Below are 27,405 nucleotides of genomic sequence, written 5' to 3'. Positions count from 1 at the left end.
TGTATCGAATCAATATTTAAATAACACTGCACAAAACAACAGTGATATAGAGATATCCCTCACCTTGCAGTAGGGTTCCATCCTGAAAAACTCATCCTAAGATTAAAATATGGGAAGTTAGAAATATATTTAATACAGTTAATCCACCAAACATCACAGGTTAGTCTAAGTTTATTTTAGACATGCTCAGAACATTTGTGTTAGTCAAGAGTTGAGCAGAATCTTTCAACACAGAGTGTGTTATAATACACAGTGCTGATATCTCATGCACCTTATCAAATCCCTTTGGCACGAAGCACTGGCTGCAGTATATTGTTGACGTGTTTTCCTTTATGTGGCTGGCTTCTTGGGAGCTGCAGCCTGTGGTGGTGGCTGCCAGGCATCCTGAGAGGGTGTTGTGTTGCATAGCTGTAGCCTGGGGAAAGAGAATTCACAATTCAGAGTGCATTTTCTTCTGAATGTGTATTATTTTTCTCACCATGTAAAGTAAAAAAAAAATTATGAGTTGAATTATCATAAATCAAGGATTGTCTACCTGTTTTCTTCAAATGCTTGTAGAAATTATATCAAGATAGACCACACGATGGGATATAAAATACTTTGCAATAAATTGTAAAGAATGAAACCCCTACAAAATGTATTCCTTGACTCAGTGAAAAAGAATTAGGAATTGATCATAGAGTGATTACAGGAAAATCTCCAAATATGTGGTGATTTAATAACATATTTCCAAGTTCAGAAGTCAAAGAAGAACACAAACAGGAGATATTTTAAAAATGTATCAAACCAAATGAAAATGAGGACTCAGTATATCAGAATTTGTGGGATTTAGAAAAGTGCTAAGAGAAATTTGTGGTATTAAATGCAAATATTAGAAAATAGGAAAAGTATTAAATCAATAATCTAAGCTCTAATAATTTTGAAAAAGAAAAGAAAATAATTTAAAGCTATCAGGAAGAAAATAATAAACATAAGAAAATAATGACACTGAAAGTTAAAAGCAAAAAAATCAATGAAGTGGAAAATCACTTGGAAAAGAGCTATAAAACTGGCAAATATGTAGCAAGATTGACAAGAAAAACAAGTATATATATATATATATGTGATATATAGATAACCTGTAAGTTATTACTAAAAATCCTGCAGATAAGATAGGGAGAAAAATCTATCCTCAACTCCATTTGTTTCATGCCTTAGCCAAAACAGACTGTTAGAAAATATGTTACTACATCTAATTCAATATGAAGTAGATAAGTTGGATAACCCTGTAACTATTGAGAAAATTAATGATTTCAAACTTCAACAAAGATATATATAGACTCAGATGGTTTCCCTGGACATTAGACCATGTGATTAAAAATTGATACCAATTCAACAATTTATTCAGAAAACAGAAAGAAACAACACTTCTTAATTTTTAAGAAGATAGTAATACTGTATCCAAAGACAGACTGTACAAAAAAGATTCTCTCAGACCAAGAACCAATACTTCTAATGAATATAAATGGAAAAATTTATAACAAAATAGTCACAAATGGTATGCAGCAATATAAAAATAACTCTACACTGCCCAGGTGGAATTTATTTCAGGAACACAAGCTATTTAAACAATTGAAAATCAACCATTATAAACTCCTGTTAGAAAACTAAGAGGAAAAACTCTCATGATCATATCAATTTTTGCAGAATGGATAAAACCTATTTTTGAAAGAATAAATTCTCATGAAGTGAGGAATAAATGGAACCTTTTTCAGCTTGATAAAGAGCTCTATGAAAGCCCTACAGCTAACATTACTGTTAAGGATATTCCATTAACATTATTGTTGATAAAACCCATATTTTCCCTACAGTTTCAGCATTGAGATCACTTGTACAGAATGCATTTGTTTTTAACCTTCCTTCAAAGGACACGTGTAGAAACACTAAGGAACTCAGTGGGAGCCACCACTCTTTCTTCCCCATCCTGAGCTCTGTCCTCCTTGGGAGCTCTAAGTGGAGCTCTGTGAGCTGTCTTGGCTGTTAACAGAAGTGTTCTTCGCAGTTCTCTTGCATGTTATTCACTGTGTTTCTGGTCTCAGCTGCATTGTGAGGAAGTTATGGTATCTCACTGTCTGCCAGATCATCCGTGGTCTTGGCTGGGGAAGGATCAACTGGAGCAGGCATCAACTGTGTCTTGGGGGAAGGCACGGGACAAGTATGTTAGTGGTGAGTGGTTAATGTTACGTGGTCCTTTTATGATGGAATAAAGAGGGTGCTCCATCCATTTTTTACTGTGGAAAATAAGGAGATTAGGACCATGAAACAGATCCATTCTCAGTGGAACTGTGAGTCGTCTACCACCCCAAACACAGAACATGAACAAAGGTGAACAGGTGTGGTGAAGAAGTGGAGAAGTGTGGAGTGATACAGCCAGTATGCGTGAAATGGGGGTTCCTGGGCAAAATCCACAGAACATAGATTTTCCAAGCAGGTGTCACAATCTGAGTAGTAAAACCATCATAGTTAGGAATGGTGGCGAGTGTGTGGGCTCTTGGGGGAAGGATAAGTAGTGGGTATGTGTAAGTGAGAAATGACACAGCCGTGCTGTAGTTGTGAGCTGTGTGGTGGGGAGGATCTGCACTACGAATCTCTGGAAGTTCTAGAAAATTCTTTAATCAGCTCTGTGCCGTAGAGACCCTCACAAACATCTGCTCCGTGAAGGCAGGTAATAAACTGAAGGGTGAGAGAGGAAAGAGCCAAGAAGTGGCTCTAGAGAGAAGTAATAGAGAAAGGATTAGAAAAAACAAATATAAATGGCAGATGGACACATTGCACCTAAAAAAAATCTTCCAAAAACAGATGGTGTTTGGATTTAAAATATTAGCCTATGTTAAATTTTTTTTATACAAATCAACTATCTTCATCAAAACTTCATGTATGTAAGAAGATGATGTGGTGAAGCAATGGAAGAAGATCTCGGAAAATAACTGGCCACAATGAAATGATCACATATGAATTCTGCTTAGAAACAACAGAAGGGCAACTAAAAAGTACTGCGAATATGGCAAAAAAAAAATGATGTGACAGCTCTGAGAAAAGCTGGTAAAATAAAACATCATGAGCAGAAGGTCAAACTACTGATTTTTATAAATAATAAATATGGGAGGCAAAATGTAATAACAGGCAAATATTTAGTATTTCTGAAAAAGAGAATCAAATAATGAAATGGGGGGAAAGCTAAAGATACAATTCCAGAAAGATTTTCATAACCCAAAGAAGCCTGAACCCAATTAGAGTGCCAAAAAGTATTAACACATAGTGATTAAAGTAAACAAATATACTAGTAGATTTACTACATTTAAAAACTGAAAAAAATAAGGTATTTTATGTAGAAGATGGTAAACAATGAGCCTAACTTTGACTTTTCCTCAGAATAATTAAGAACAGAAATAGAAGATAGTGGAACTATCTGTAAGTGGCACATAATGAACAAGTATGTGACTACAAAGGAAAGCAGGCGTCTCTGACACTAATGATAAGACGGACTTAAGATATTTTAAGTGAAGAACAATAAGATGCTATTTTGTAGTATATCCCAGGATATATTTCAAAATTATTAGTATATGAGCTGCTGAAGCGAGCATGTGATAATAGAGTTAAGCGTTTCTTCCTATTATGTTAGTTTTTTTTGTAGGAATCTAAGTCTGTGTTTTATACTGAGTATATATTTTGAAGATGATGATACACAGTATATCAAGTATTTTTATTCTCTTATGTTATTATGAAATTGTGTTTTATTTTCAAATACAAAAACTGATAATAGAAATTGACTTAGGCTAGGCATTGCTCAAAAAACTAATCTTTAACTTTTATCAGTCTTTTGTAAAATTGTTGCATGTACTATTAAAGAACTGAAAAGAAATGAAAGTCATTTATTCATCTTTATATGATCCTGAAACTTTCTCATTGGATTTACTCCTCAGTTTTATTTACTGCCTTCCATTTTAGAGCAAATCTTTATAGGCCAGGTAGCCAATTGTGAGTCCCTTAGGAGAGAAGGACCATTATAGTCTTTTGTTTTTCTTCTTCAAAATACTTTTATCTGAGAGAAGATGCTCGGTAAACACTGATTGTCCAGACATTCACTGAGCTAAAATGAAACAACAAAAGAAGGCACTTAAGATGATTCATACTGTGTTTAAGTATGCAAATCTTAGCAGATTGCCAGCATTGCTCCTTAAACCCACTTAGCAAAATGAAACAGGGAATTGAGAATTGGAAATAAACTTATCATTTCCAAGCCTTTTCTTACTTTGCTCTGAGAACTTTGTCTCTTCCTCTGCTTCTTCCTGCTCTTCTTCCTCTTCTTCCTCTTTTCCTTACTCTTCTTCCTCTTTCCTTTTCCTTTCTCCTCCTTCTCCTTTTTCTTCTTTTGCCAGAAGCATTTATCTCTGTGAATAGTCAGAATCCTGTTCACCGCTCAGACTTTATCATGAGCTAAATATGCTGAGGGCAAGAGTTGCCCCATGTTCATTTTGTTCAAGTGAAACAATTTTGATCATTGCTATTTATTAGAATGAAGGACAAATGAGGTTCCCAAGGGTCTTTTGCATTCTGATTCATTCGGAACTGATCTCCAAGTCTGACTCATACTTCAATTATTTTCAAATTCCTTAGGACAATTTCCACTGCAACCTCCATGTTCCCACTGTCAATTCAAGAGGTAAGAACAGAAAGAAGCTTTAAGAGGAGGCAAATGATAAATATAATTGGATGTCCTCAGTTTCTCAGATACGACCACACACGTTCAGCCACTATAATTCAAAAGATGGCATCCATCTTTCAACTGTGATTTAATTCACATAAGCCTATATAAGGCACAGAGTTAGATTAATCAAAATCTTCAGATGACTGAGTTTATCTGAACGATGGGTAGGTTTTGCCTTACCTGCTAAAACTCTGCTAAACAAATACATTTTTCCATACTGGTTTGATTTTATTGGCTGCCGTAATTCTTCTGTATAATGTACCAGGATGGTTGCAGTTGGGGAAAAAGTTATAGCTGTGGTACTCTCTAGGATGGTTGTGCTTATACCCTGGCTGCATGCTTGATTTCTCCCAATTGTTGTCAGAGTAGGGCTCCATGAAATTATGGGAAAAAGGAATTTCCTGATAAGCTTGTATGGATAAATATACCGCCTGATCTTAACTTGTCCCCAGATGAGAATCTGGGGACCATTAGTAAAGGTCTGCCAGCTGATCTGAATTGCTAGGAAAAAGAGAAAGATACTTTTGAGGGCCACCCGATGGTTCCTACCATAGAAGATTTTTAAGAATCTTTTCAACATTTAAAATTACTGTAGGGTGCAAATAGGAAGCCATCACACTCCCAAGATCACCAGATAGCTAACATGATTTTTACAGATGTAAATGACTCATTGGACAGACCTTTCCTGAAACTATTCTTTCCTAAAATTGAAAAAAAAAAATAGCTGTTTTAGTACATATCTGAGTGAGTAGGTACTGATTGAGCAGTGTTTTGTCAACTCCATGTGAAAGCATTATTGGTGCCTCGTGGTCCTTAATGTGGTGGTAGCCAAAGAGCTGCTCTGTTCCCCAGAAGAGCTGAATGGAGGCCATCTGTATTCAGTGCTTATGGTGAGGGAGGTCTGAAAAATTCTGCAGAGACAACCCTAGCCTGCTGGTGTATTTGATGCCATCCATATACTCTGATATGCTGACTGTTCTGACCCTTGCTTCTTATTTTAGTCAGTAAAACCAAGTTGTCCAGATAATACAGAATTGTGCTTACTCAAAGTTAGTTTAAATAATCCATGCTGTATAAGGAAATGTCTTGTCCATGCTCTGGTTGTGATACTATCTGGTTGTGGTACTAACTTTGGAAGAGGAACGATGTAGATCATTCAGTGTAATTTCTCAGTCTAATATGAACCAGGGGAAGCTGAGACTTATAATTTTCCATAGTCAGTCAAGTGATTGGGTGGGAATGGTGAATATAACCACAGGGCATTTCCGTGGGTAGTAATGAGGTTGTAGTAGTAATATAATTGTGATCATTTTAAACCTGGAAGAGTCATGGTTAATAAACCAGTTCGACCCTGCCAGTAAAATATATTCTAACTTAATTTCTATATTTTCTACTTAAATGAATTAGAGTTCACTTTTTCCTTCTCAGTTAATGTCATAATAATGTAATCGACATAGATTACCTTGATTTTTTTCTTCATCTGTAAAATCTATACAGAATTTATTGTTACTAGATCATAGTAAGTAATATCTCCAAGTACAAACTTGCCATAGAATGCTAGTGTTGTGGTTTAGATGTAAAATATCCCTTGAAAGCCTTGTGTGTCTGAGTGCTTTTGGAAGGGGATTGGGTCATGGGAATGCTGTACTCATCCGTGGAACCTGGTTGCAGGGAGAGGTGGATCACTGGGGTTGTTACCTGGAAGAGACCTCCCTGGCACTTCCCTTCTCTCTTTTTCCTGGTTGCCATGGGATGGGCAGCCATCCTCTGCACAGGCCTTTCCATCATGTCATCCATCTCTGGCTTGGAGACAGCCAACCATGAACTAAAAACACGAGCCAAATAAACCTCTCCTCCTTCCAGTTGTGAGTGTTGGGTGCTTTGTTCCAGTGGCAAGAAAATGACAAAGGCAGGCAGCATTATTAAAAGTGACTTATATAGCTCTATTAGCCTTGCCTTTTCAAAAACTTCAGAGCAAATTTAGTTTAATCTTTGCCCAGCTGAATGTTTAGTTATTATAACCCATTATTTGTCTAATTCATACTACTTCTTTTTGTGTACTTACATAGTAAAAAATTTTTTAATTGAGCAGATACCAAATACTGGTATCAGTCCAGATGCTGAAAATGTACAAAGGAAAAAGACATGGGGGAATTTCCAGTTCTAGGTTGATGTAGAAAGTTGCAAGAGATATACTGAACTGTTAACATCAAACCAGATACTCTGTTACATTTAGTCTGTTAAACTTATCAAAGTTGAATATGCAGAGACAATGAACTATATCCTAGAAATTGATGCACTATTTCCATAGGAGAAGAGACCCGGAGATATGTTCCTTCTAGGTATATTAGTAGTAGAAGAACAATCTACCAGAGACAAAGGGGTAAAGATAAACCAGTCTAACTTTTAGTGGTTACACATGAATTGAGATTTAGGATTAAAACCTTAAGGAGATGCACACATGGAAAATCTGCATCTGTCTGCATTTCTTTTCCAGGGCTCATCACCAAATGCGCAGAAGTATGGTGTCAGTTGATGGCATCAGAAAAGGTTTGCTGACCTAATTTACCCCTGAGACAGGAGGGGTAACTTTCTTAAGTACAAGATGAGGCCACCGAAAGAAAGAGGTAGGGCAGGAGAATTGAGAAAAGTTCTCCTGAGGCACCTTAGGCCTTAACCAAGAACGTTTCAAAACCTGCATGAAGGCTGGTAGTGGGACAAAAGCTGAGAGTAACTGCATCAAAGTAATAGTGGCCTTCTTCTCAGAATGCATGGTCGTGGATGCTAACAGCTAGGAGTTGGCGGTACTGCATTGTTTCTTGAGGAGATCAAAGCCAGAAGTGGGACTGAACAACAACAACAACAAGAAAAGAGAACTGTTCAGAGGGAAAAGAGCTGGCACATGGTGGCTGGAATGTGAAGTGGAACAGTGTTTCTAAAGACTTTGCAATATTCAGCTACTTGGTCTTGCTGAAAAGTCCTAAAAATGTCTTCAGACTGTTAAAGCCAGTGGCTAACTGAATTTAACTGATGCTAATTTAAGCTCAGATTCATTTCAGCTATAAATCAGCCTAGCTCAGCCCTGACAGAAGAAACTATGCTTTTCTGAGGCTTAATATTACTACTTATCTTAGTCTCTAATACTATTTTACTTGCAGTGTCTAAACCATAATAATAATTAGGCCTATAAAAGACAAGAAATATAACTCAAGATCAAGAGATGGAATAGTCAACAAAACAGATCAAGGGATGGAGCATCAGGTAGTGGGATTACCAGAGAGATTATAATAGAGATCTATTAAAGGATCAGTGAGCAAAATAAATAAGTAAATAGAAGAGAGAAAAATACATTAGAAATGAGAAGTACAATATCAGAAATAAAGAATTTATTTCATTAGCTCAAGAGTAGACAGGAGATAGCAGAGGAAAGAATCAATAAACTTGAACTTATAAATAGAAATTATCCAATTTTTTTAAATCCAGAGAGAATAAATGAAAAATGAAACAAGCTACGTGAGACGTGGAACAACAACAAATGGCCTATTCATAGGTAATTAGAGTTTATACAGAAGGAGAGAAAAGGAAAGGTAAGAACAAAGAAATACTTTAAGAAACCGTGGCTGGAAATCTAAAACACTATTCCACCAGGGGTTAAAAAGCTAGAAAAAGCTGACCGCAGATAGGTTTAGGAGCTGCTTTTTAGAATGTATGTTTAAGGAAAGCCCATTAGCGTTACTATCATTTGAGAAAAAATTATAACTCATAGTGAACCATAATTGAGAGTACTCTAGGTTGAAAAAAAATGTGCAAAAGTTCTAAATTGGTGGTAATCATGGTGTGTTTGAGGACAGTAGGGAACCAGGGAAGAGGAAACTGTAGGAGGCCATTTGGAGAGGTCAGATCATGCATTTATTATCAAGGCTTTCCAGAGAAACAGAACCAGTAGAGACCCCACACACAAACATACACATGCATGTTTAATGATATATACAAGCACCTACATGTAGTTATTTGTATATGCGTATGTCTAGTAGTTTATCTTCAAGGAATATGTTCTGTGACTCATGGTGGATGCCAGAAGCCACAGGTGCTATTGAACTGTATATGCAATTTTTTTTCCAATAAAGTTTAGTTATTAATTTGGCACAACAAGAAAATATCAACAATAAACTAAAACTAAAATAGAACTATTTTAACAATATGCTTGTGTAAAAGTTATGTGAAGGTGATCTATCTGCCTTTCTCAAGTTATTTTTTGTGCTTTCAATTTTTTACTTCTCTTTGGCAAGTCTAGTTAGTGAGCACCATTACTCTTGCACAATGGCGCCAGAGTTAAGTAAAACAATGTTACTTGAATACAAGCACTGTGATACCAAGATAGTTAATCTGATAACTGGGATGGACTAAGCAACTAGTGGGTGGGTAGCATATACAGTGTGTATATACTGAATAAATGTGTGATTCACATCCTTGTGGGATGGGATGGAATGGTGTAAGATTTTATCCCACTGTACCAAATGGAGTGCCATGTTAAACTTAGAAAGCGGCTTTTTAAAAGAAGTTTCAACTGAGTATTTTTTAACTGTAGTCACCCTGTTTAGCTGAAACTGTGGGAAGTGAAACCAGTTTTGTTTTCAAAATTAGAGCTAGTCCTCTCTTCCTCTGCCTTTTTGTTCTACTGAGGTGTCAGTGGGATGAGTGAGCTCACCTACACAGGTAGGACATGTGCCTTATTCAGCCCACCAATTCCCATGTTAATGTCTTTTCAAAATCCCTCAGAGACACAATGTAGAAATCAGACATCTGGATGCCCCTGAGTCCTATAGAGTTGACATATAACATTAACCATCACAGAAGAGTTGGGCCTGTGTTGCTGTGATCACTCACAGGAGAGGTCTATGCATTCACTGGGAATTATCTGGACTCTGGAACATCCAGGTGAATTTTGGTGTTTGATTTCCATTTAAGACTTAAGCTTTATAATCAGTACAGGTTTTTAAACTGGTCCTTATGTGACACCACTCCCTCTAGTCAGATACATCAACAGCCTCTACAATCATCCTTGGGTGAGATCATAGTATTTTTAAAAGCTATAACATTTGTTTATAATTAAGGAGATTTGGTTCATATTATGAGGGAGTCATTTTAGCCATGGAAGTTCCCACCAATAGAAAATACACAGATTCACTTTCTACAAAGATCAGAATGAGATGAAGAGTGCTTCAGCTGTGGCAGTGATGTTTAAATTAGGAATGCAAAAGTTGAAAGGAATGTTATACGTCTGGGCAGGGAGGTTTATTTCTATGACTGTTATTTTATAGTCATTCTGCATGTCAGATCCTCTGTATTGCTCATGACATAGGGTAGTAACCGTCCTTGAAGGGAGAAAAGCAGACTCATCCCCGCTCCAATTGGCACTTGTTCTCTTTAAATTAAGGCATATTTTTGAATTGTGTTATAAGTATACTCTGAGTTATACAAGTTAAAATAGAGGAAATTGCTTCAGTTTTCATATAAGCTGTGGGAGTATGGATTAATTTTGTCTATTAAAAGGAAGTTTATGTAATTTTGGATGAAGTTTTAGTGCCCCAAACAAAATCAAGATAATTAATATTTAAAGATTATTTCTGTATCCCAAGGTAGACAGATGTATTTCTGTTGTTCCCTACATCCAGTTTAAAATATGGGGCGAAGCAGACCAAGGCTTGAGTTTGCCTGCGTTGGAGTCTGAGAACCCCTTTCTATCTGGGCCCTTTGAAGTGCAGAGTTGGAATTGGTCTCATGGGAGAGGGAAAGCTGCATTGAAGGCAGGAGCTGTCACCACGCCTCCAGAGGGGTGAGGATTGTGCAGAGATTTGAAGAAAATGAAGTGAACTACCAAAAATTTTGTAGCACTCAAGGCCCCCAAGTTTATTTTAAAGAATTTTTATCTGCTCCTGTGTGCTGTTCAGCTTGTTTCATTTACTGCCAAAGTAACAAGGCTCTGGGACAGTGAGCTATATTTAATTCAGCTTCATAAGCCAACCAGTTTTACCATCCACGGTCCTAAATGATTAGAATGATGTACAGTATTGCAGGATTTGTGCCTGTATTGTTCAGGCAGCAGTGTAAAATCCATAAATTAAGTTTTAAAAAAGCAATATGCCTAATTGGAGACGTGGGTGATATATTTGATGGAGAGAATGATATTCATGGTATTTATAAATGTGTATTAAACGAAGAGCAGCAGATTGCACGCTCATCATCAGAATTGCCTTTTTTTTTCCAATTTATTTCCGTTGCAACATTTGACTTATCTTTTTTCTTTTCCCTTTTTCTTGCTTTCTAAATCTTAGCAGGAGCATATGGGCATGCAGGCTGAAGGCACACATCTGGAAATTATTCTTGGAAAATGCCTTGGCAAATTGTGTGATAATTATATTACCACTCTTACTGCATAGAAGAATCTATCTTGATAAAAATTGTACAGTTGGGATTAGGGGTGTAGCTCAGTGGTATGGTGTATGCTTCACATGCATGAAGTCCTGGTTTCAATTCCCAGCATCATTGATGACAAAACAACAAGAAAATGGCAATTTGGCAGGAGGTCTCGCTTGAGGATTTAGTGGGATGGAATGCGTGGTTGAACCCAGCTCTCTTTCAGGTTTATTTCTATTTCCTGGAGGCTGATATCCTTTAGGAGTTGCCTTATATGTCCACCAGGAGGCATCTGCCCATGTTTCCAAAAAACGATTACATTTTGGATTACAACTCATGCCACCTCCACAGTCCTTCTGCCACATTCAACCAAAGCTTTTTAGGCTGGTTACAAAAGAAATTTAGAAAAACAGACTTAAGGGTCTTTCAGCTCTTCTATTTTCCTTAAGCAATTAAAACTAATCTGGAAACGCGAGTTGGTTGATGTTAAGTTAGGGGAAAAATGTAGTGTGGGCAATCATGCTGCATAATTAGGCTCTAGAATGGTCTGTGGATGAAGTTCATTAGTTATCTAAATGAATAATATATACAAGGATTCAAATTTAAAATGTGATGGTACTGGTTTATAGTTAAATGTGCATTAAACGAGGGGTTCGTCTCTGTTCCTTTCCCAAACACCATGCAAATGTCAGTGACTGGCGTAAGACAAGGTCAACAGCAAGAGGAACCGGGATTGAGTTAGAGGTGATTATATTTGGAATATGTAAAGCAGCTGGAGGAGCAGACATTGACTTAGCACAGGAAGCTGTGCCGTAGCAGCTACAGCTTGTTGCTGATCCACTCTGCAGACCCCTATTCCACTTGATCGGAGGTTCCTTATATCACAAGCATCAAGGTTAACACATGAGGCAAAATTATAGGAAAATCTACATAAATGATTGTGTAGACCCTTGTTTTCCCTCCCATATCCCTTAGCTCCAGGCAGGCATCTTTGTCTTGTGTCTAGAGGAACCTAGAGCTTTGTAACAGGAGAGATAGAACTGGAAATCTCCGTTCTCAGGGAGTCCTGGATTCATTTTTGATTGTCACACTTGAGTGTGTTCCTGGCATGTAGTAAAGAGAATCCAGGGATCTGGTAAACATCTTTGACACTCAGAACAGCCTCCCAAAGCAAAGGATCGGCACTGATTTAGGACTGAGAAACCTGCTGTAGGGCTGGGAACCACACAGGGCTGAATCCAAGAATAAAGGAGATCTTTGTGTGCAGAACAGTGGGAATCCAAGCTCCCTTCCCTGCTGTGCTCCTAGAATGCTGAGTGGCAGACATGAGCTTGAATGACTGTTGCAAAATCTAGATGGTGACTTTTCTCTATAAAATGTTCTTATCTTCACCCTCCATCCAGGCCCACCAGCTGGCAAGCCCACCTGTAAGCACAGTGTTCCCATCAGCTGTTTCACCTCTTTAAGTAAGAATGACCTGAAGAAATTTTACAGATGTATTAGAATCAGACATTTTAGAAGAACTTCTAAAAAGAAAGGCTAAAATTTAAACATGAAGATAAAATTTTCCAAATGTGGAAAGATTGCTCAAATTTTCATAGTTATTATTCTCAGAGATATAATAAGAGGTTTAGTGTATTCCATTCTAAAGAGAAAAATCAAAGGACTTGAGATAGTTATCTGAAAATAAAAATGACTGCTAAAAGTAGAAGAATTAGAGGATAAAGTTGAATAAATCCATTCGAGGGTGAATTAAGAGACAAGCTGACATCAGGAGAGGAAAGAAAACAGGGTTCTAGCATGTGATTACTGGAAGTTCCATGGGGACAGACAGAGATAAGGGCCAAGAAGTGGGTCGAAAAAGTGGTGCCAGGATAATCCCCAAAGTGAGGAACGAGTCCCCAGAGGGAAAGTTCTGCCAAATAGTGGGCACTAAAAAGTAAAGGAGAACAATAAGGAATTGTGACGTTTTGGGACACCAGAGAGAAAAAATAGGGCAGACAAAGGACTGGGGACAGGTACAGGATCTGGCACTTAGCACACAATTGTGCTAGAAGCCAGTAGAGCGATCCTGCCTTGAAGATCATGGCGTGACCTGGTCACACTCATCCAGTTTGTATTCTGGTCCTGATCATCCCTCTGTGAAAGGCAGACATGGGGTGAAGATGTTTCAGACAGGCAAGAGCCTAACTTTACCTTCATACATCCTTCTGTGAAGATCTGGGAAAGGAGAAACCGAAGAAGATGGGCCTGGGAACACAGGAGGAAATAGTCAACCTCAGAGCGTGTCCAACGACAGGTACAGAGCAGCTGGGCTCATACAAGAACCCAGTCTAACCAGGAATCAAGGCTGAGGCCCCTCTGATCTTGCACTCTAGTCTGAGATCTAAGGTGCGTTTAGATAAAGGAAGAAGGAGAAATCGTCTTGACTTTGTATAGTTTGAATAGTAGGTGCCTCCCCAAAGGTTCATGTGGTAAAGACTTGCTTCGCAGTGTGGTGCTTGGAGAGGCAGGGCCTAGTGGGACATACTCATTCTTTGCGGGTGAACCCTTGAGGGGACTGTGGACCCCAGGCTGATTTCTCTCCTTGCCTCCGAGCCATGAGGAGAGAAGTCTTACTTTGCTTTTGTGTACCTCCACGGGCCAAAAGCAATAGGACCCTCTGATCAGGTACTGATACCTCTATTTGTTATAGTGATGAACAACTGTGACTAAACATTTGGTATCCAAAAAGAATCCTTACACTCCTTAAAATGAAACTATTCTTTGCTAGAATCCTGAAGTCTCTATCTAATGCTTAGCAATGGTTAGGTATGCTGAGAATAAGTATTCCTAGAGTGGATCTTAGTCCCATAACTTGGGGAAGAAGACAGAAGACCTCACGGTGACCATCAGTAAATGCTGCTGACCCTCTGAAGTTTGTGGTCATGAATTTAACTAACTGCAGACTGAAAATGTTCAAAGGAAACATTGCATCTGTACTGAACATGCATGGACTTTTTTTTCCTATTATCTTTCCCTAAACAGTACAACTTTCTTAGTATTTATATTAGCTGTTTTCATTTCTTAGCATTTTTTGATATGTATTAGGAACCATGAATAATTTAGAGGTGATTTAAAGCATGTGAGAGGATGTCTGTAGACTGTGCAAATGCTGTGCCATTTTATATATATATTGGACTGGTGCATCTGTAGAATTTGGTGTCGTAGGGGTTTATATAGCCCAGGCCTTGTGATAATAAGGGACTGCTAAATAATGAGGAAAGGCAATGCAAGCAGAATAAGTCTAATTCCCAATGAGAAAGCTCAAAAATGAGTTCAACAGTGACTAAAAACTGGATTGAATTTTTAAATTAAAGGAAAGGGAATGCTGAGATGTAACCATTTATGGAGCCAAAAGAATCCTGGTAAGAATACTTTCAAAAATTAAAAAATAGAAAAAGTTGATGATCTTGACAATAATCAGTTCCCCAGTCCTAGGGGTTTAACTAATGGATCTAATGAGGCACTTCCAATTATTTTGAAAATCATAGGAGACCTGGATTTTACCAGAGTTATGCACAGAGGCTGCACAATAGTTATAAAAATATGTGAATCACAGTCTTCAAAGTTTAGCGTTAATCCTCAGAACAGTAACATGATTAAAATGAGATAAGGCAGAAGAATGGCAAGTAGCTCTGAGACTCTCAGATCGCAAGGAAACGAGCTGAATTTTTCATAGCTTACAATTCCTCTTGAGCTCTCCTCAGACTGCCTCTGCAGTTCTGTTCCAGTCCCTGGACAAGTCTGTCTTGTTTATTGAAAGACAGAGAGGAAAATGGGGAAGTGAATATGAATTGTTCTAGTCTACCACTCAGGTAACTTGGGATCAAGGTGACCCGGTTGCTCATATTTTACTTCATGATTCATGCTGAGTAATCAGGGTCCTGTTTTTCCCTGACATTGACTCTCATGATCTCATTTATATTTGCTTTCCAGTGTTTTAGTCTTTGTCTCTGTAACTGGTGCGTGTTTTTCCTTATTTTCTTGATCTATAGAAATCTCAGAGTCCTGCACCCATCCCAGCTGTGTTTGACCTTTGTTCCTTGAAGGAGTCCTTTTCCCTGTGCTTAGCATCTCTTCACCACATTGGTAAGGGAAGGAATCTATCCCAGGACTATGGAGGTGGCTAAACACGGGGCACTCAACCCTGGGCACTTGTCAACAACACTTTATTATTCACATGTGTTTATCACCTGGGAGTAGAGAGCTCCTCAGCACAGCCACATGAAAGGTGCACTGAGTAACAGACTCAACAGCAGGAGATGTGGGCATGCAGCAGTCTTTGTAAGAACAGAAGCTTGAGAGCTCTCTGGGTGTAATGGACTTGTTTGAATAAAGGTGGCTGGAAGGGCACTGAAAACCACTATTCAGGGAGAAGCAGGAGCCTGTAGATTATGACTGATAGATTGTGTCAACTTGAGAAGTTTAACTGAGAGACTGAGCAGGGAGCCAGGATCCTTAACTTTGTAAATATCCTCATCCTATGCAAGAGGAGGGCACAGAGATTTTGTGAGTGCTACATCTGCCCTAGGGGGTGCATGGGGGCTGGGGATGGGGGTAGCAGTAGGGTATGGTAGGGGCAGGGGGATAGGAGGGTTAGGTGGTTTAGGGGACCTGGGGGAATGGGGAGTGGAGCTGTGTGTGGCCTGCGTACAATATAAGGGAGAAGAGGCATGTTCTTTTTTCCCCTTTTGCTCTGGCTGCTGCCTTAAAGTGTTTCCTGGTACACGCCACTCTGCCTTGGAGCCCTGTGGTTATGGACTAAAACCTCCACAAACAGCAAGCTAAATAAATCTTGCTTTCCTTCATTTTGAGTGTCCAGTATGGACAATACTGGACAATACTGTCCCAGTAATAAGAGAAAAGTAACCAAGACACTATATGAATGCCTAGATAAGAAGGGCTGTTCATATAGGGGACTTTAACTGCAGAAATGAGAACTTGCTCTTGGGCCATTTAGAGTCCTCCTGATTTTACCAAATGTCAAAGCACATATGATAATTGAACCTTACCTTAGACCTGAGTACCACGGGGTTTTTCTGTATTTCCTGTCTTGTTTGCATGTCTGTTTGCTTTGTCCTTTCCTTGCCTATTCCTGCACATATCCTCTGTCACTTATGACATTATGGGAAAGTCCATCCTCACTCCATTGTTATGTATCTTATTATTATAAGATAGTATAGCTGGTATCACTTCACCTGAGAAATGAAGTGTCTCAAATGGACAATGCTGGAGGCCTCAGTATTGTCCACTTGAGACATTTCATTTCTCAGGTGAAGCGATTGAGGCTGGGTGATACCCTGATCATGATCATGTAGCTGAGTATGAGCAGAAATAGCATTCTGAAAAGCATAACTGAGATGTTTTAAAAGTTTTTTCAGGGCTCAGGATGTAGCTCAGCAGTAGAGTGCACAAGGCCCTCAGTTAGATTCCTAACTATACCAAAAAAAAAAAAAAAAAAAAAAAGAGGTTGTCTATCAATAAATAGATTGATATCATATCTTAAAAAAGATACATTCTTGTGAGAAAACGTGTCCATACTTAATGAAAACTAAGAAATAAAGATATGTTAAAAGATTAATAGCTAAGTGAATAATGCTATACATTAGATAAATCATTAAAACTTCTTCAAATTCAAGATGGTGCCTGTGGTGACGTGAAAAACTAACTTTAGGATTGTCCTATTTCTTATATAAAATCACAGAAGCATTGTTTATTGGGATAATGACATGAAGTTCCAGTACTTCTGACTTGTTTCCCTTGTACTTTCCATGAGTAGAAGAGCATCCAGGCTGGCCTGTTTTCCTGAGTCTGGCCCCCAGTTTGCAATGTCAGGATACAGAGCAGTTTGGGAAATAGATGCTCTGTGGAGCTGGTGTTTTGGTGCTGTCTCCTCATTACCTTGGAAGATACTAGGCACCCTCCAAATGTCTACTGAATAGCAAATATATTAAGGAGTGATTTCCAGATAGGACTGTCTGTTACCAGTTTCTCTGTTATGCTAAGGATTTTAGAGTCCACCTAGGTCAGACAAGTACAGTGTCTCCTGCCCTTGCACACCTGACAGACACTGGCAGGTGGACAGCAATGATATTACTTTGTTTTCTTTCAAAATAAGACAAACAAGTTCCAATGACCTGCTCCACTGGTTTTACCTAGCGAGCTGTACCTCTGTATTCTTTGGAGCAATTCTAGTGAAAACCACATAGATTCCTAGTTGGGCACCACCCATTTCTCAGCAAAAGGTTGCTTACCTCTTGAAGCAAATTGGAGACATTGCAAGAAGTGTGTCCATTATGAGCTATGGATGATGTTTTAAATAAATGAGATAAATATTGTAATATATTGGTTTTCTTAGTAAAATGCAAATAGAAACATCAAAAGCAGAGGCTCTGTAGCTGTGGCTTTCTTGAAGTACAGTAATTCTGTTTAGAAACCGGAAAGAGGCTTAGGGAGGTCTCATTGGGAAATACCTGACACACACATTTTAAACTTTGGTGACTTACTGTTATGTTGCTACTAACAATAGTGGCAATATGAAATGTGGTCACAGTTGAGAACTAATGATTGAGAGTTTAATAAGCTTTGGATTTGCCTCAAAGCTTACGAACAGATCTCTGTTTCTGCAGGGCATTAAGGACAGGTGTAGTGGCCTCTCTCATGAGACTTATTGAGATTATTGATAGTGTCCATGAGCTTCTGGCAGCTCTTTGGTTGAAAGATATTTCTGCTCTGGATATGATGCTATTAAGATCAAATATACATCTATATGATTGACAGTGAGATGGTTTGCAGTTTCCATCCAAAAATCATAGAACGCCTGGGTCCTCATGAGCTGAAAAGGAACCCTAAATATCTGAAGAACTACAACTCTGACAGTAATATTAACCATAGATACATGTGTCTCACGAGAGACTCTACAGTGCCTGGCATCTACTCAGAGATGCTTTCTTCCTCCCCTCTTGTGAGTCACACTGAATTATGAAGCCACTGCAGTAGTCAAGGGGGAATGGAACAGAGCAGAAAGTTCCCAACCTTTTTGTGAGAGGTTCTGTGCTTTAGACTTAACAGGGTGCATAAAATGTGTGTTCATCGTGATGATAATTTCCTTTCCATTGAAAAATCTTTTTTTTCCCACCTGTCCTTTAGAAAAAAACCAACCCTACTAATTTCCTGGCACAGCTGCAGAGTGTATATGAAATACTTATTTATTTTAATTTCAAACACATTTTCATTTTTCCATCTGTAAACAAACCATAAAGGATCAGGGAACATATCATTTAAAGTTTTTTTTTCTTTTTGGTTTTGCTAATCATTGTGCATTTCTACAAATTTTTAAGATCATGAAGTGGATATATTTTTTTGCTAACATTGTAGTTCTGGGCCAGTTATAAGGGGGGGTAGAATAGAATGTTAGAGCTGGAAAAGATTTTGGTGACTAAGTCATTGCCCTTATTTTTGACAGGAGCCACTTGAAACTCAAGGAAGGGCTGAAATGAGAGCCCAGGGATTCTGGTTCCTTCTTGTCACAAGACACATTGCGCTGCTGCTTCTGTGGGGTGACGTGAGAGTACCCCGGAGCAGGAGGTCCTCTTCCCAAACATCTGCTCCACTGCATTGCCTAATCCAAGACGTTAAGAGGCGAATCCTCAATTCTCTGAGGGTTGCTTTAGATTTGTTTCGAGACAGGGTCTCTCTGTGTAGTTCATGCTGACCTTGAACTTGCTATATAGCTCAGGCTGGCCTTGGCTTTCTTATCCGCTTGCCTCATCCTCCTGAGTGCTGAGATTATATGAACTTTGAGGTTTAAGTTCTGTGTTGCAAATCTTTTGCTAAATCATAGTCCTGAGGAGAAATCCCGCCTTAATCAACTTCTTAGATATCTGTGAGCACCTCCCCAGAAATTTGTGAAATGTAACAGAGGATGTTCCTGATTTTTAAGGAATAGAAACAAATTAGGATGGAGAAAATGGGCACTAGTGTGGTTTGTACTTGACATTCACAGTTGTCTTTAATTTTCACAAGTAGGGATGGGGTTTTCACGGTTCAGAGGGGTTAAGTGCTTTGTGCAGGGTCTACACATATGTGTGGCAAAAAAGAGAGAAATATAAAAATGTCAAATATCTTTGGTGTCGGAAATCTTCCTTGTATTTTGCCTCCCATCGAAGATCAGACGAGTTTTTTTTCCTTTGAATTTTTGCTTGTTAAAAACTTAAGCAATATTCATGGGTTCCTATCCTAAATGAGTTCAATTAAAACCTCCAAAGAGTGTCTGTGCTTTGTTAGGACTTGAGGTGGTCTGACTTCGGTGACCTTGGTCTTTGTTAATGGAACCTTGGATTAACAACAAGCTGCGGCTACCCGGGAAAGGGTTATACTTTATGATTTCATTACCTACTTAATTTCATTCCTTCAGAGATGTGGGATGCATGTGTAAGTACTGAAAATTGCATGTTGCTCCACTAAATATATAAGTAAATTAATTGCCTCGTAAAAGGTCAGGGGTAGCCTTAAACATTATAAATTATGAGATTCAAGGAAATGAAATTCTTCCATTGAAATTCCACTGTTATTTCTCGTGTCGGAAACATGGAAGACCTTTTTAGTGTATAAGCATTTTCTCATTTCCCTTCCACCCATATTACCTGTCAATTTGTTGTATTTACATAGTATCTAGGGCTTTTTCTTCATTTTTCCAGGGGAATTGGGGTTCACCGTCATTACTGAAGAGCTTCAGTTAGTTCCATGTCTGTAAGGAAAGGGAAGCCTTCCTGGTTTCCATAAAACTACATGAATGAAAAAGAAAAAGAAAGTTTCTTAACCCAGTGTGTCACTGCATAGTCAGTAGACTTTAATTATATGCAAGGTCCTCAGCAGATACAAATTTGTAGGTGTTTGGAATCTACAATATCTTTAAACATACCATTTACATTGTTCTATCTGCATTGTATCATCAATTATTAATTTTCAGTCACAGTAATCTGTTCTTTTCCACTTTGTGTCTCATGCAGTAGGGTAAAAGCTAATTCTAGTTGTAGCTAATTCCTTGTCTGTGAGGACAGCAGAACAGATACGTTTTTCTTTTCCTTGTGTGTGCTTGCAAAAGAGATATTAAAATGAGGGGTGGGAAGAAAGGAGGTATGGAGAGAAGCTCCTTACTTTTGTTCTATCAGATTTAAAATGGATGCTTTATTCACATTTTGGACAGAGTTTTTATTCTTGAACAGAATTTAATTCCCTAGGAAATATACTGTTTGTCCTTAACTTAGATTACAAATATTTTGATGATGGGCACTGTGTGTTCCCGATATTACCTGGGATGTTTAAGGCATAGCCTCAAAAGTTTCAGATTTCTTTTTCACAGACTGGTTCATTTTGGTACCATCTCAGTGTGTTACTTTGGCTTTTCCAGGTGGTGTTCCAACATGTTCAGCAAGAGGTAGCAAGACTTGTGTCCTTCTGAAGTTCACGTTGAAACTTAATGTGAAGCACAGTAATATTTATGGGAGGAGCCTTTTGGAGGTGATGAGGCAGGATCCTCACGGATGACAGTGGTGTGCGTATAAAAAGGCTTGAGCAGGTTTTCTTTTGTGTCTCCAAAGGGGATGGCAGAGAGGGATGGTATCCATGCAGCTGAGAGCGAGGCTTCACCAACACTGCATCTGCCGCTACCTTGATCTTGGGCTTTTTGGCCACTGGAAGTCAGAGAAATACATTTCAATTGTTTATAAATTATCAGTGTAAGATATGTTGTATGGAGACCCAAATAGATTAAAACAGTGGGGTTAGAAGAGTAATGCACATATACATTGTTCTAGTGCAATTTAAAAGTAATTGATACATTGGCTCATGGGAGAAGTTTGAGAATCTCCTTGCTGTAGATTGAATGTTTGTGTCCCCGACAATTAATATGCCGTAACCCTAAAATTCATGTGTCGAAATGTGATCTGATTAGTAATTAGGATCTTGGGAGGTAAATAGGTCAGGAGTGCGGGGCCTTCGTGATTGAGATTGGTGCCCTTACAAGGAAAGACACAAGAAGCCCGTGTGGTGGTACATGCCTATAATCCTAGCATTTGAGAAAATGAAGTAACAGAATTGTGAATCTGGGGCATTCAAGGCCATCCTGGACTATAGTGCAGAATCCTATCTCAAAAAATATGAATAAATAGAGAAAAGGAAAGAAGAAAGGAAGGAAAAGAGAAAAAGATAGAAGAAAAGAAAAGCTTAATTTACATTCTACTTTCTGCCATGTGAGGGCACAGTAAAAAAGCCACCATTTGAAAGCTGAGAATGGGCCCTTACCAGATATCAGACCTGAAGTACCTTGATTTTGGATTTCTCAGCCTCAGAATAGTGCTAATTGCAAATAAGTAATGAGGGAGGATTCCCTTGCTATGAGTTTTAGTGGATCACGATTTCTTGGTACTTTTCTATGCAGGAGGAGTCTCTGAAAGCATACCAGGTATTGGATAAACAGAGCAAATGCTAGCTAATAGTTTCTGTGTCATTGGAGAAAAGATACAAATTTTTATGAGCATCCAGAGCCATTTTAGAGATGCATAACTTTAAAATACCATAAAATTTAAATTATTGACACCTTAATTTCCCAAATTATCTGATAAATAAGACATTGATAGTTCAACTTGCTGCAATCAAATTTATTTTTAGGGAGAGTTAAAGGATTCCAAAATAGAGGTTTCAAACAGGTGAACTGGCATCTTCAAAGATCCTGAAGCTACCTGGCACGTGTCCAGTATGTTATTTTTCTTAACCTTTGCTCTTTTTAGTGGAATTTCTTTTTTAAAGTTTTTTGTACCGAGAATCGAACTCAGGACCCTGCGCTTTCCAGATAGGTGCTTGGGCCACTGAGCTGTATCCCTGGACATACTACTGGAATTTTTTAGTGCATTTCATCCTGTGTTGTCTCAAGATTTTAGAGTGTAAGTATTATTTTCATAAACATATTTTGAAGTCTGAGATGAAATTTCTGGTTTCTCTTGCTGATGTACTTACCCAAGTTGTGTTTTCAAATGCACGTTTGCTTCGTGGTCACCTACTTGGGAACTTTAGTAAGGTGCATAAAGACAGGAAAATCTTTCTTTCTGGTCAGACCTGAAACCAGAGTCCTTTGTTTTGCATCTACTAAAGAAGGAATCACTTTGCAAATCTGTCACATACTCAGTCCTGCCTATTTAAGTTTGCACTGCGAGCTGTCTGAATACTGTTGGCAGTTCCTTTTCTCCTCTTTTATCCAGTTGAAATGTGGTAATTATTGCCAGTTTTGTTTTTCCTCCTAGTCCAGGACCTGCTCATTTTTCTGACTGTCCTGAGAATGTTTTTGGCTTGGCTCTCTCTTTGTGTCATGGACAGTCTGTTCCTGCAATTCTGTTTGATCAGGGTTAGACAATGCTGGCTGCAGTTCTGGGCATTACTAATTACACCTGCCAATACCTTGGGTGGAGGTCTTTAGGTTTTATGGGGGGCGATTAATGGCAATCTCTTTTTGAAAAAAATATGATTTCAGGAGTGAAGCTTTATTCCCAGGAGAAACACAAAATACATTTATTCATATTTCATAAAATTGGACACAGCTGATTCAGAACTGGCACTACTCTTTCACATTTATCACCCAGATGAACTGAAAAACAGTAGCTGCTGACTAATAATTATGTAATCTGGATCAGGAGAAAGCGTTGTTCACTTGTTTAGAAGAATAGTGAGTACTTTAGCAAACTAGTTCCTAAAATTAGACATCCTAGGGTTCGGAAGATGACTTCCACAGTTACCTTCTGTCCTGCGTGAGGACCATATTTCTTCATCTCTGAAAGGAGGTGGTTGGATGGGATGATCTCACATTTCTGAAATTCCATGATGCTATGTTGTAGGTTTCTCATTCCCAGGAAAAGTTCAAAATACATTTATTTGTATCTCATGAAATTGGATACAGCTGATTCAGAACCAGCAAATACCCTGCTTGATTCAGCACGGAGTCAGTTTTAGTGTCAGCCTCAGAAATACATTGAATATTTATTAGGAAATATCAGAAGAGTTGGTTTTGGGGCTGGGGATTTAGCTCAGCGGCATAAGCGCCTGCCTTGCAAGCAGGCAGTCATAGTTCAATCCCTGGTACCAATATAATGGAAAAAGACAAAAAAAAAAAAAAAAGAAGAAGTGTTGATTTCTAGCACTTTCCAGATGGTAAAATGCCAAACAATACCCAGGACGAGGAACATTCTGGGCCCCTGGAATTTCCAGTCTCCAGAACTGTAGAAATAAATGTTTGTTATGTAAAACACTCAAGCAATGATATTTTGTTATACCAACCCAAACTTCTTGGATGCTCTCTGAATACTCACTGTCTCACTGTATACAGATATGAATTTGTCATCTTTTGGACTGCCTCCATGTCCTTCTTACCTATGGCTTAACAGTATCCATTAATAATATTCATTTCTTTTTTCTTTTTTCTTTTCTTTTTTTTTTTTTTTTTTTTTGTCTTTTTCCTTTTTATCAGTACCGGGGATTGAACTCACAACTGTCTGCTTGCAAGGCAGGCACTTATGCCGCTCAGCTAAATCCCCAGCCCCTTTTTTCTTAACAATATCCACTAACTCTACAGTCGGTGACCTCTGCTTAGCGCTCTTCTCAGTTTCCTAACTACATGTGATGTTGTCCTCTTTGGTTCCAGAATCATGAGTTTTTTAGGCCATTTGCTGGATTGTTTTTCTTCCTCTGTCTCTGAAACAGTGAAGAAGAATCCCTACTTCTAGCTTTAAATCATTAGTTTTGTATGGGAGAAGAAAGAGGATCCTAAAATAGAGACTGGGGAAATTTTTAGCATCCACATGACCTACATTATTCTCAAGAGCAACCTGTGGATCCCAGCTGTAGGAAGAGAGAGATGTGTGTTTTGGGCCCTGTGTACATGTGCCGCCCTGGTGCAATAATGTCATCAAATAGTTATTCTATTGACTGTTTATAAGTGGGGGGTCTTATCTTTGCCTCTGGCACAAATAGGGGTTCACTTTTATTTCCACTTCAGACATAAACTGTCTCCTTTTGTCAAGTGGCATTTCAACTGTCCATCCTATCTTCTAAATGCCTGAAAGGATGTTAATGTCATAGAGATCTACAGCTGCCAAAGACTTCACCAAGAATCAGGAAGTGGGAACAAGTCTTCGTCAAATGATAACAAAAACACGTACCATGGATGTTCAGGCCAGACCAGAACCACTGTAGCCAGCCACCTGGGTCCTTATTTCTCACTTGTCTCTTAGGGAGACCAACTCTAGCTAGAGTGACACCAGACTATTTGTTTCCCGCATGTGGATATACCAAGTAAATGACAGTGGTTCTGTCCAATTCAAAGATGAGCAAGACACAGACCTTTTGTTTTTAGGTGAGCAGATGAGACAGACACGCATCTAACAAATGCATGAAGCACTTCCCAATAGCTAAGACACAAAATCTGCCTAGGTGCCATCAACAGATGAATAGGTAAGAAAATATGTCATATATGTATGTGTACAATGTAGTATTATCCAGCCATAAGAATGAATGTAATCTTTCATTTTTGCAACTAAGTAGATGGAATTGGAAGACATCATGTTAAGTGAAATAGCCAGACACTGTAAGACAAGTATTTCATGTCCTCTCTCATATGTGGAAACATATGAAAGATAGGAATTGACTTGAAAGTAAAATAGTGATTAGTGGGGCCTGGAAAGAGTGCTGTGTGAGGGAGGGAAGGAGGCCAAGTTGAGGAAGGGTAGATGGAAATGATCAGCGTGTGCATGGAAATATAAGAATACCATGCTGAACCCCCTTCCTGTGCACAATTAATATATGTCCTGACAAAATAACAAATATTTCAGGACAACTTGTTCTTCAGAGGATCTTTCAGATAGTCACAGGGCTCATCATGTGCCTACCTTCTGATGTTACTGGTTTTTCTTGGCTTGTACAGTTTATTTCTCTAATATCAGATTTTGTATTTGTTACTTGACACATGACGAGCACCATCTGACAGGTGTGCAAACACTCTTTAAACAGCCATTTGTTGAGAGACCTTGCACTAAGGCATGGTGCTTACCTTTGGATGGCTGGTGCAGGATGCTGGGGTAGAGGAGGAGGGCATTGCTACATAATTTTCCAAGGTGTTTTTCTCCAAACAACATGTCTTCTCATTTTTAAATGCTTTCTTTGCAGGAGGTGCGTGTTTAAAAAAATATTAACAGGCTTATATTGGTGACTCCTGATATTATTTAGGACATTGCTTTGTAGTTCCTAGGCTGAAAGCAGAATAGTATAAATATGATATCAATTATACAGTTGTGTAAAAGAAAAGGAGATATAAGTATTTTTGCCCTTTTCCACTAGTGTAAGATTTAATTTTACCCTTGTTTCTCCCATGCAATAAAATTGTTTACTCTTCATTTTTTAACAAAAGCTTTTTGTTAAATATTAAATAGAAAATGATAGTATGAGTGTACCATATACATGCTATATGGAATAAAATTTCAATAAACATCTGTATACTTGGAATGAAGATTAAGAAATACAAATTTCACGCTATCCCAAGTTTATCACTTTCTCTCTCCATTGAAAAGTTACTTGTCCCGAACTTTTTATTAATTCTAGCTTTTCCTTATACTCTTACAGCTTTCTGAAACAATATGTCATTGTTTTTGCATGTTTCTTAATGTAATAGTGACAGGATTACTATTGTATATACTCATTCTTTAAACATTTGAAAGCTTAACCGCCTTCAAGTGATTGTTCATGTGTAAAAGTTATGCATCCAAAATTCAGAGTCAAGTCTCCTTCCTATCTCTGCGAACACGAGTATCTGTTCTTCTCACCATTCTCCTTCTTTAAGACATGCCTTCTGTAGTCTTGTATTCATACCAGGAAGGATTTCTTCAGGGGAACATGGGCAGTGTGGACGTCTGCTTTGGAAGAAATTTTACCTTTTGCCCACAGGTGCAGGATCTGAGATTTCAGTTACATAAACGTGTGGATCACAGTAATTAAGCCATGAAGTATCTCTCTCCATTTTGAGTTGTTTTCTAGAAAAACAGGACAAACAGGAGAAAAATAGGTAAATCTCAATCCTTTTTTTACAGTCATATCTCACTTTCAGGCAGCCTTTGTAGCCTATATATCCTTCCTGCACTGAGCTACATCTTCATTAATTCATTCATTACTTTGATGCAGGGCTTCATTAAGTTGCCCAGGGTGGGGTTGAACTTGTGATCCTCCTGCCTCACCCTCCCAGAGTACTGGAATTTCAGTCTTTTTCTTTGAGATGGGGTGTTCTCACTTTTTTGCTCAGGCTGGTCTAAAACTCCTGGGATCAAGCGATCTTCCTGCCTGAGCCTTCCAAGTAATTACAGACAAGTGCCCCCAGCCAAAGTCTTGCCATTTTGGGGAGGAGTATTCCTGATTTTCTCTGCAGGAATTTCTGATTTTCACCCAATCCTCACCTCCACCTCATCACCACAGATACACACATTTTCTAAGAAAATACTACTATGCACCTGTATATGACAGTAGAAGCCATACTTGGACAGGCAGTCTTGCTCAAAAGGGAAGAATTTGCAGGCTTTCCATGCTGCCCCACTCAAAGGATCTCTTTTATATCATCATGTGCTATTATTTTTAGCTCCTAACACCTCTGTACCCATAAGAAAAAAATATTTCCTATACATTTGCATAGCTCATGGGCCTTCTAAAAACATGTTCTCTGAATATTGAGATGGTCTGCCTCCACAGAAAAATCAAGTGTTTACTTCTTGTAGTAGAAAATGTCTCTGCTCAATGCTCTAAAATGACAGGGTTTTGAGGTTCTTGGTATCTCATTACAAAGAAGTGACTGTCTTCATTCATTCCTAGCTATGTAGTGGGCATCTAAAACATGATATGGCTGAAACAGAACTCTTGATTTCCTCTGTCTCCCATCTTTCTCCAACCTCCCCAAACCCTATCCAGTTCCCTGAAGAACTACTGGTTGTTCAGGTGGTAAGAACTGATTGATCCCTTCTCACCACCCCTTTGCTTCCTCTTTCCAAGTCATGAGCTGTTGTCTTCCTGTCTCTGCACAAAGTCCATCTCAAATCTGTGCCCCTCCCCTCCTCTCATTGTATGATGTCATAATTCCTGGAGTGGTCCTCTCACTGGCCTCTGCTACCATTCTT

General features: G+C 38.5%; 1 protein-coding gene and 1 long non-coding RNA gene across 9 annotated transcripts in view; one reads left to right on the top strand and one right to left on the bottom strand.

The window, feature by feature from the left end:
• Nucleotides 1–27,405, top strand: part of Rgs7 (regulator of G protein signaling 7) — a 440,139-nt gene that overhangs the window by 71,433 nt on the left and 341,301 nt on the right. The window lies entirely within an intron of this gene.
• LOC134473955 (uncharacterized) lies at nt 229–27,333 on the bottom strand. Of its 2 annotated transcripts, none has more exons than XR_010044461.1 (6): nt 27,256–27,333; nt 26,071–26,277; nt 25,302–25,500; nt 20,521–20,901; nt 19,852–19,992; nt 229–415 (listed from the first exon to the last, which is right to left on the bottom strand). It is a non-coding gene; the product is annotated as an uncharacterized LOC134473955 (long non-coding RNA). The 2 variants fall into 2 exon arrangements; XR_010044460.1 differs by lacking the exon at nt 27,256–27,333 and adding an exon at nt 26,749–26,884.

Source organism: Cavia porcellus, unplaced genomic scaffold (assembly GCF_034190915.1).
Source record: "Cavia porcellus strain 051 isolate PalLab524CR breed Dunkin Hartley unplaced genomic scaffold, mCavPor4.1 scaffold_29, whole genome shotgun sequence".
Lineage (NCBI taxonomy): Eukaryota > Metazoa > Chordata > Mammalia > Rodentia > Caviidae > Cavia > Cavia porcellus.
Note: the sequence above shows the minus strand (reverse complement) of the source record. Positions and strands in the feature narration are given on the sequence as shown.